Here is a 9714-nt window from a genome sequence, read left to right on the forward strand (position 1 = left end):
AGCGTTTCCGCGCACGTAACTTTTCATCAATCTATGCCAATGATCGCTTGTGCCGGTTGCATCATTTCTTGGTTCGAATAATCCAAATTTGTTGATAGGCATTTTTTTTTTTTTTTTCTCCCGATACAAGTGACGCTGATCGACTGATTAGATTTGTCGAGACACCATTCAATTTATAATAATGCCTGCTTCGCGAAGTTCCTCGATGATCGACAGGATCTCATTGTCGTGACCACAACGGCCAGCTCGGCGCGAAGCGTCCAGCAATCGTACCCGATCCACTAGCTCGTTGGGGTCATCCCAGTGTATGTAATCGATTTTATTGTCGGTTAGTGCCATCGCGTGAGGCATGAATACTCCCTTTCCAGATTTTTTCTTTTCAATCGATATCAATGGTGCGATTATATGTTTGTACTTGTATCCCCTGTTGCTTCGTAATTGGCCTTGTGTGTCATAATTGCGTTTATGTGCGTTCGTCGCCAATAATATGCTCTTGTACTTATACATATCATCCTCCGTGTAAATGTCATCATCGGGAATTCTCTTGAAGATCAATTCGTATAATCCTGGTGTACCAATGTACTTCACTTCGTCTATAATTATAGAGTCATGTTTGTCAATGTCGAATCGTTTGTTACCGAGACGCATTTCATCCTTGTCGAAATAGACACCGTACACGTGATCGATTTTCCTTTCTTTGTCGCCACCGAGGAGAGTGCTCATGTACTCTTGTCCCAGTGGTCCCAAGTGCTGTCGCAACATTTCTTGACCTTCCAGCGTTTGTAATGTGTTTCGAACAAACGATGTTTCGAGCGTGCTGCCCGAGGTTTCGAAAACATTTTCGTTTGCTAGTGTTTCGGGTATCATAGGTTGTACGATTCTCGTTGTCGCGAACGGTGTAGAGCTTATCATCAGTTCATCCAATAAAGCATTCGATGTACGCGGTGTCGATGAGCGATTCGGGTTTGACCGTTTCCTCTTTTTCGGTGTCGCATCATCCTTCTCCTCTTCCTCCTCCTCCTCCTCCTCCTCCTTGTACCGCTTGATGGGTAAGATTTTAATCTTTGCGGTACTTTCCGGCTCGTTTTTCATCGCGATCGAGTTGTCGACAATCTTTTGTAGCGGCTCAATAATAGGTCTAAAATGGGTCTTGACCGCGATATCGTCATCGATCTTACCGGTCTTCAAAGCGCGATGTTTCTTGCGGATTGCTTCACTCGTTTTCGCAATCTCCTTCGCTATCTTTTCACGTTCGCGAATATTATCATTCTCAGCCATGTCGGTAGAGTGTCGAACGCTCGTGTTTCACCTCTCTCGACAGAACATCGGCAACGACTAATTGTTTTGCGGTATCGCGAACACGTTAAATCCGTTTCTGTATCGACCGTTCGTAAGCGAGCTATCCTTATCTATCACTAGAAATCCATACTTTTGCTGCCAACAAGTACGACATAATTCACTGAAATCCTCATATGACATGTCGGTATTCACGTGATCGTTGTACACATGTTTCAAGTTGGTACCGTCCTGTTTAAACATGATTAGCAGGTTTGCGTTGTCGCGTATAAGATGTTTCGGTATTCTTGCGTATGTCTGACAGAGATAGAAGCAGTCGACGTTTGAGTGGCGTCCCATTGAAAAGTACTCTCTTATCGTATTTTGTTTGTCACACGCCACGTCATCGAAAACGAAAATCGAGTTTGGACATGCTTCGCTCGGTGGAATGACGTCACTGTTATTGGAGAATGTAAAATAGCCGATTTCATCGATCGACGTCAACAAATTCTCCAGATACCGATATTTTAGCTGTTGCAGCGACTTTGAGTACACGTACACGTTTTCAAAGCGGACGCCGTGCGGGCTTTCTATCAAACTAATCAACACGTTAGTTTTACCGCAATTCGAGGGGCCGCAAACGATCGCGCGTATAGTAGTCGGCAGTATCGTACCGTGTCTACGCATCTCCGCGTTGTCCCCCATCGATCGTAATCTGGCGTCGTAATTCGTCACGCGTATCGCGAAAGGTTGTCGCACGAAATTCATGTTCACACTCCTGACTGGATCGAACGTCTGCCTATTTATAGCTGTGCGGAACTGCGAATTGCTCAGTAACGAAAAAATGTTTGTCTTGCTATCAAGCCCTTACGATATTTGTAATTTGAGCGCCGAACAGCTACAATTTGTGTCGAAAACAGTTTTATTGCGAATGTGCGGCAATTACGTTCACTGCGTGTGGGACAAGCTTCCGGAACATATAAAGGCGGATTTGGAGGTTCAAACTTATCGCCGCTGTTTCGAACATTACAATCGACCGTGGCAGCGAACGCACATTGACGGTCCAGCACCGATGATAAAAGATTGCAGCGAATGTCAACGAAAATAGGTAGAGGCCTATTAAATCAGGTGATAAACGCACTTCCGATCGAATTCCATATCCCCGGCTATCAGTTTTGCGGTCCGGGCACGCGACTACAAAAGCGATTAGCCAGAGGCGATCGAGGTATCAACCCATTGGACGCGGCGTGCCGTGAACACGATATAGCGTACTCTCGAAGCAACGATCTCATCGAGAGACACGCGGCAGATAGGATACTCGCCAAAGAAGCGCAAACTCGCATCGTTGCGAGAGATTCGACTCTCGGTGAGAGAGCCGCCGCCACAGCTGTCTGGGCAGCGATGAAAGCCAAGACGAAGTTCGGTATGGGCCTGAAGACGACAAAGATGAAGACGAAGAAAAAGATAGCGAAGAAACGAATACTTCCGGTAGCGAAACGTGGGGGTGTATTACCAATTCTACCAATGTTGGGTGCGCTCGGATCTCTGGTCGGTGGAGCGGCTGGTGTAGCGAAGATGGTGAACGACGGAAAAGCTGCACAACGTCAGTTGCAAGAGATGCTACGTCACAATCGCGCCATGGAAGGTCACGGATTGTATCTCGCTCCATACAAACACGGACGAGGAGTTTCAACGAGAAAAAAGGGAAAAAAAAAACGTCAAAGAGACGCTAAAAATGCCTCAGGGCGTAACTACCAACATACAATTGCTACAACTGGCAAAACGTATGCACATTCCGTATTTTAGAGGTGTTTTCATGCGTGATTCATTACCAATCGGTGGTATATATCGAAACGAGAGCGGCATCGTAAATTTGGATAACACTAAAGGATCGGGTACTCATTGGGTAGCGTATACAAAGAGGGGGGATCGCGCTATATATTTTGACAGTTTCGGCAATCTTCGACCGCCGAATGAATTGGTGCGATATTTAAATGTGACAAAGATACAATACAATTACACACCTGTTCAAACTTACAATCAAAGCATCTGTGGACAATTGTGTTTACAGTTTCTCCGAGCGGTCGATGCACATGAATTTAAAGACTGACATTACGCTATTTAACTCAGTATTCGTTTAACAGTTTTGTCAACATGTCTATGACATTCACACTGACTGGGAAGAGTAGTGTTCTCGCGGTAAACTACTTTCCCACCGTAGATTTGAGCGACGATGAATACGAGCTAGGTCTAGCGGATTTTGAGACTTATCATACGATATCGAACGTGAATTCCTCGAATAATAAATTTTACTTTGGCAAAGATGACGCGGAAATTACGATTCCCGAGGGATCGTACGAGCTGCAAGCGATACATGAGTTTTTGAAACATGCAATTTCACGAAAACGTCCGCGACACGCTGTTCGTGACGATGATAAAAAACACGCTGACACCATGCATATTCGGACGAATGAGGACGGTGACTTTGAAGATGGAGAATATCCGATAGTGCTCCGCGCTAATTATAATACGATGAGGAGTGAGATCAAATGCGCCTACAGAATGAATTTTAGCAAGCCTAACAACATTGGATCGCTGCTAGGATTCTCGAACCGTATACTGCAGCCGCGAAAATGGTACAAGTCGGACATGCCGATTAATATTATCAACGTGAACATTATCCGCGTAGAATGTAATGTGACCGCGGGCGCGTACAGCAACGGCAAACTCGTTCATACGATACATGAATTTTCACCGAGGGTACCACCTGGATATAAGATATCGGAAACACCGGCTCACATCATTTACCTGCCGATCATCGTGCGGAGCATTACGGATTTAACGTTACGCGTTGTCGACCAGGACAGACGATTGCTCGATTTTCGAGGAGAAGAGATCACCATTAGATTGCACGTACGACGACGACAGCGATAACGTACGTGTGTGGTGTATGAGATGCTCGTGTTGAACGGATCGAAAGACACGAGAAATAACACAATCTTTACGGAGCCAGCGACAAGAACAACAACGTCGACATTCACTAATATCCAATCATCCGGTTGCACTAAGAAAAAGAAACTGAACGCATCAAACGTTGCGTTTTTACAATCTTTGGGATTCGCGGTGCGAAACATCTGAACAATGACCGACATCCTCAACATTGGAGACGAGCCAATCTTCGACGATCGCATCGTCAAGATCGAGACTCACACGTACAACCCGTTCGCTAACACAACATTCGGACACAGTGATGAGATAAGAATACCCATACAACAACAGGATCTGTATACGTTGCCGTATGAAAGCTTCCTATACATCGAGGGAGAACTAAAGATAAATAAACCAGCCGAAGGATCTGCTGTGATACTGGGAAATAATTGTGTCGCATTCATGTTCGATGAGATTCGATACGAACTCGATGGCGTGGAGATTGATCGCAACAGAAACGTGGGAATAACAAGTTTGCTCAAAAACTATGTAACGATATCATCTGATAGAAGCGTGATTATGAGAAACGCCGGCTGGACTGATCCGACTACTGCAAATGGAAACTTCAATTTTTGCGTACCGCTCTACATGTTATTGGGATTTTGCGAGGATTACAGACGAGTGGTGATGAACGCTCGTCATGAGTTAATCTTAATACGATCGCGCAACGACAACAATTGTCTGGTTGGAGATTCGACGCTGGAGCCTGTGATCAACATATTCAAGATACAATGGCGAATGCCACATGTGTTATTGAGCGAGATTAAGAAGCTGTCGATGCTGCGCGCTCTGGAAAGCGGACATTACCTCAGCATGGGTTTTCGCTCGTGGGATCTGTATGAGTATCCGCTATTGCAGCGTACAACCAAGCATTCATGGGCCATTAAGACAGCGACTCAGCTGGAGAAGCCACGATATGTTATCTTCGCTCTGCAGACAGGTCGGAAAAACATCATGTCTGAAGATATGAGTCGATTCGACGATTGCAAGATGACCAATGTGAAACTCTATCTGAACTCGGAATGTTATCCGTACGACGATATGAATCTGGATTTCGATAAAAACAGATGGTCGATTCTGTACGATACGTATGCGCGTTTCTGCAAGAACTATTATGGATACGAGTATCTCGAACCGAGTCTCACCGTCTCAATGTTTCTACGTAATGGTCCGTTCGTGATCATCGATTGTTCTCGACAAAACGAATCGGTCAAGAGCGCAACCGTGAATGTGAGATTGGAATTCGAGTGTAAGGAGAATGTGCCGATGAATACCACTGCGTACTGTCTCATCATACACGATCGCGTGATCCAGTACAACCCGTTGACCAATGTTGTGCGCAAAATCACTTAAACGCATCAACAATTTAGAGAGAGGGGGAAGCATAGCAGAATATAAATCAAAGTGTTATGAGATGGTTGTCATTCTTCTTTTTTAACTGATACATCGAAGAGAGAGAGATCTCGTCATGTCCGTACCAACGTTTATGGATCTACAGGGGTTTATCCTCAATAAACAATTCATTGTAAAGGAAGCGGCAATCCTGAGAAGAGGATTTATTTTGTCACATTATTTTTTCGCATGTCCTGTACCATGGAGTGTACTCATAAAATCGGAGAGACACCAAGCCTCATGGTTGACTCGAAATCATCATGGATTGCAATGGGAAGATGGAAACGTTCCATACAGCATGGCTCAGCGTTTGATTACAACAGCTATCGTTGGTGGACCACATGAAGAAGAAGAAGAATCCATTCTCGTATATGTAAAAGGACTTGAGAAGCGAGAATGGTTAGCCGATATATTGGATGATGCGGGAAACGGTTTCATTATTGAGACCTTGGATGCTGATTACGATGATATCGAGTCTCTAAATAATCTAGATGTTAAAAACACTATGCGATGTGGAAAACATGTTAAGAATTGCGCATTACAAAATGTATTCAAAATATTTAACTGGTGGTCGCAACGCCAGAAAGAATTGCAAGATTTGGAAAAATAAAATATTTAAACATTAATGTGTTTTATCTCTTATTCCCCTTCCCCAATCCTTTCCTCACGAATCGTTTCTAAGAATTCTTTTTATCCGAGCGCCGTTTCCCCTTCTCCTAAATTTCATAGCGCTAATAGTATTCTAGAATCTCCCACCATATTTACCCCACTACTTTTTAAAATAAGCGTCACGTATATTCTTAATTTTATACGATCAGTGTAGCGTTAACCGTTCATACTGGTGGTTCACTTTTAAAATCTGGAAATATGTACTACGCTAAAAGAAGCAGTGGCTCCGGCAGACGTGTGAATAATTACGTCCCGAGTCGTGATGACACTCCATCGTTTGAGAATAAATGTGACGAGTAAGTTTAACTTTTTCTATTTTTCTATTTTTATGTCTTTATATTTTTACAAATTGTATTATTTTTCAAACTAATTTCATTTTTACAGCATTTCGTTGGAGCGTCGTGCGGTTCGTATACTAGGCAGACGATACGCATTGACGGCTACGGAATTTAAATTCCTCGAAATTGGTATCAAAGTGGATCCACCGAGTTACGTGGAAATCGCCATAGGAGATCATCGAGGAAAGGAACTGATACTATCTCTCGAAGCGTGGAAAGGACTCTACGAGCAACGTCACAATATTCAGAATCTGCTTCGAAACGATTTTAAAGATGCCTACAGTTTTATAAGCGTTGGACCGTTAACAGTGCGAGTTCGTACGATTAACGACGCCAAGTTAATAAGTCTTGAATCTTCAAATGTATGCATGATGATGATCGAATCGACGTTACACCGTATGTTCGATCTCGATCCATGCATTGATGTAACTTTTGACCGATTGGTTAAAATTACCAATACAGTCGATATCAAGTTTACGCAATTTTCAAATATCGCGTCCAATGTAACGAATCCTAAAGAAGTATCAAATGTAATACGCGCTAGCGACGCCTTCAACAAGCATCAGCTCATCGATTGCGAGCTGACAGCTTTAGTTTTTAGTCCATAATATGTAAGAAAAAAAAAAAATATTTAAAAGAAGAATAAAGAGTTTTTAAGTCTAAATTATGATGTAATTTCTTTGCATGCATTTCCATTCTCCATCTTTCTCCCACCCGTAAGCAGTCCCAGCTCTCATACGTAGCTCGTTGCATGGTCCTTGCGGGGAAGGGGGAACGCCAGGCTAGAGACCGAGAGGCTAGGGACTGAGAGGCTAGGGACCGAGAGGTTAGGGATCGCGAGGCTAGGGACCGAGAGGCTAGGGACCATGAGAGAGAGATGACGCGAGGCGTAGCGAGGAGAGAGAGAGATGACATGAGGCGCAGCGAGGAGAGAGAGATGACGCGAGGCGCAGCGAGGAGAGAGAGATAGCGTGAGACGCAGCGAGGAGAGAGATAGCGTGAGGCGCACGCGAGAGAGAATTTTTAATAATATTTTAATATATAATTATTTTATAATAATATTAATATATAATAATTCTTTTATAATAATATTCTTAATATAGATGGAAAGAGGAATTATTCTAAAATAAACTATATATTTTTTAATATTTAAAATAATTTTTATTCTTAAAATGAGTATGCGTAATATTTATAATTTTGTGTGTGTGTGTGTGTGTGTGCGTATGAATGTGAATTTAAAATTTAAAATATAAGAATATATAAGAATATAATAATATAATATGAATATAAAGATAAGAATATAAACACTAAGAATATAAAGATAAGAATATAAAGATAAGAATATAAAGATAAGAATATAAATATGATAATATATAAAAATTTTTAATGCGTCGGCGGCAAGCGGAGGAGCAGCGGCTGGGCAGTGGTGGCGGCAACGGTGGTGAGGCGGTCGGGCGGCTGTGCCGACGATGGTGGGGGTGGCAAGACGACGGCCGTGGGACTACTGCGAGGGGTCCCTTCTGTGACAGAAAAAAAAAAAATTTTTATTAATTATTTTAACAATTTTTAAATTAAAAAGAAATACTTACAACACATCTCTTGCTTGAGGTTTTTGCACATCAAGTTCGCGATTTCTTAAATAATGCACCATCGAAGTCACTGGAATGTTCTTCAATCTTTCCTGAGACGCCATCTTCACTTTCAGAATTCTCACTTTAAGTGTCCCAGCACAATCTCCCAAAGTTTATTGTGTGCAAATAGGGCACATATTGCATGGAATTATTATATACAATGGATTTCTACAATTGCAGCACGATCGACTCTCCACTGCATCGTGTAATTGAATCACATGCTTCCGAACAGCATACATGTGCCCGAAGTCTTGAATAGAGATCATACATGTAGTACATAGAGCTTGATCAGTACCCGTCGAATAATAAAAGTATATTGTACAAACTTTTGTACGTCCGTTTAGCGCAAGGATTTGTGAATTGTCCACTACCTTGTCGTCAATATCCGTAAGGTCCTCACTGCAATTACTAATATAATTACTGTCATCCGACAGCGCGTGATCTTCGTCAGACGACTCGTCTAATATCGCTTCGAAATTATTATCATTTTCCATTTTTTTTTTCTCACTATTATGCCACTAACACTTCGCACAGGACACTTAGCTCTTTACTATATGAATACTGAATACTTTGTGATGAACATCGTGGATACAGACCCGCTCTCCATAAGTTTCAACCCCCATCCCTCTCAAAATTATCGCAAAGGAATATCATAGTAATAAAATCGAGCGCTATCTGTTTACGACCGATTTTCTGCGAGGATACAAAGCAGCCGAACGTTGGCGCCGATACATTGCATTCTTCCTTAAAAATATTAAGAAAAAATGTTTCGCTCTCGTTTATGGAGGATTTTCCGCGAGGGTACAAAGCTGCCGAACGTCAACGCTTTTGCACCTAATCACGTTTCAACATGTTCGTCGCAGCGTTGGCCCTAAAATCTTCATTTCTTTCCTAATGATAAAATGTCCATAAAATGAAAAACATAGTTTTATGGATTCTAGAACGCTCCGTTGACAAGTTCGAGCAGCCGGACATCGGCGCTTCCGTAATAAAATTATTCTAATGATGATACAAAATTGTCGATCGTCGGCGCTTGTTCTATACCTTTTTGGGAAAATGTCTAGGATCTCTCATAAAAAAAAAAAAAAAGTCGTAAAGATATCCATCTACAAATATTGCACTCAGAAAACTCTCCTCCCTCCTTTGTCGAAACATCCCCTCCACCCGCGTGACGTCAGCCCCCGCGCCTACGAGTTCCCCCGCCCCGCGTGACGTCATACCCCTCGCCTCGGAGAACCCCCCGCGCCCCGCATTCCCCTCGGAGCCCCATGGGTTAGAATTGGCATAGTATACCTACTGGCGATATACTTGGCGGTCAAGCATTTTCGGCACATGCTGGAGGCGCGCGCGTTCGCGATATATACCGACCACAAACCAATCATCTTTGCTTTCCGACAGAAACCCGAAAAGAGCACGCCGCG

The sequence above is a fragment of the Prenolepis imparis genome, unplaced genomic scaffold (genome assembly GCF_030444845.1).
Source record: "Prenolepis imparis isolate NDT839.2.m4 unplaced genomic scaffold, iyPreImpa1.0 SCAF_5, whole genome shotgun sequence".
In the NCBI taxonomy this organism is placed as follows: domain Eukaryota; kingdom Metazoa; phylum Arthropoda; class Insecta; order Hymenoptera; family Formicidae; genus Prenolepis; species Prenolepis imparis.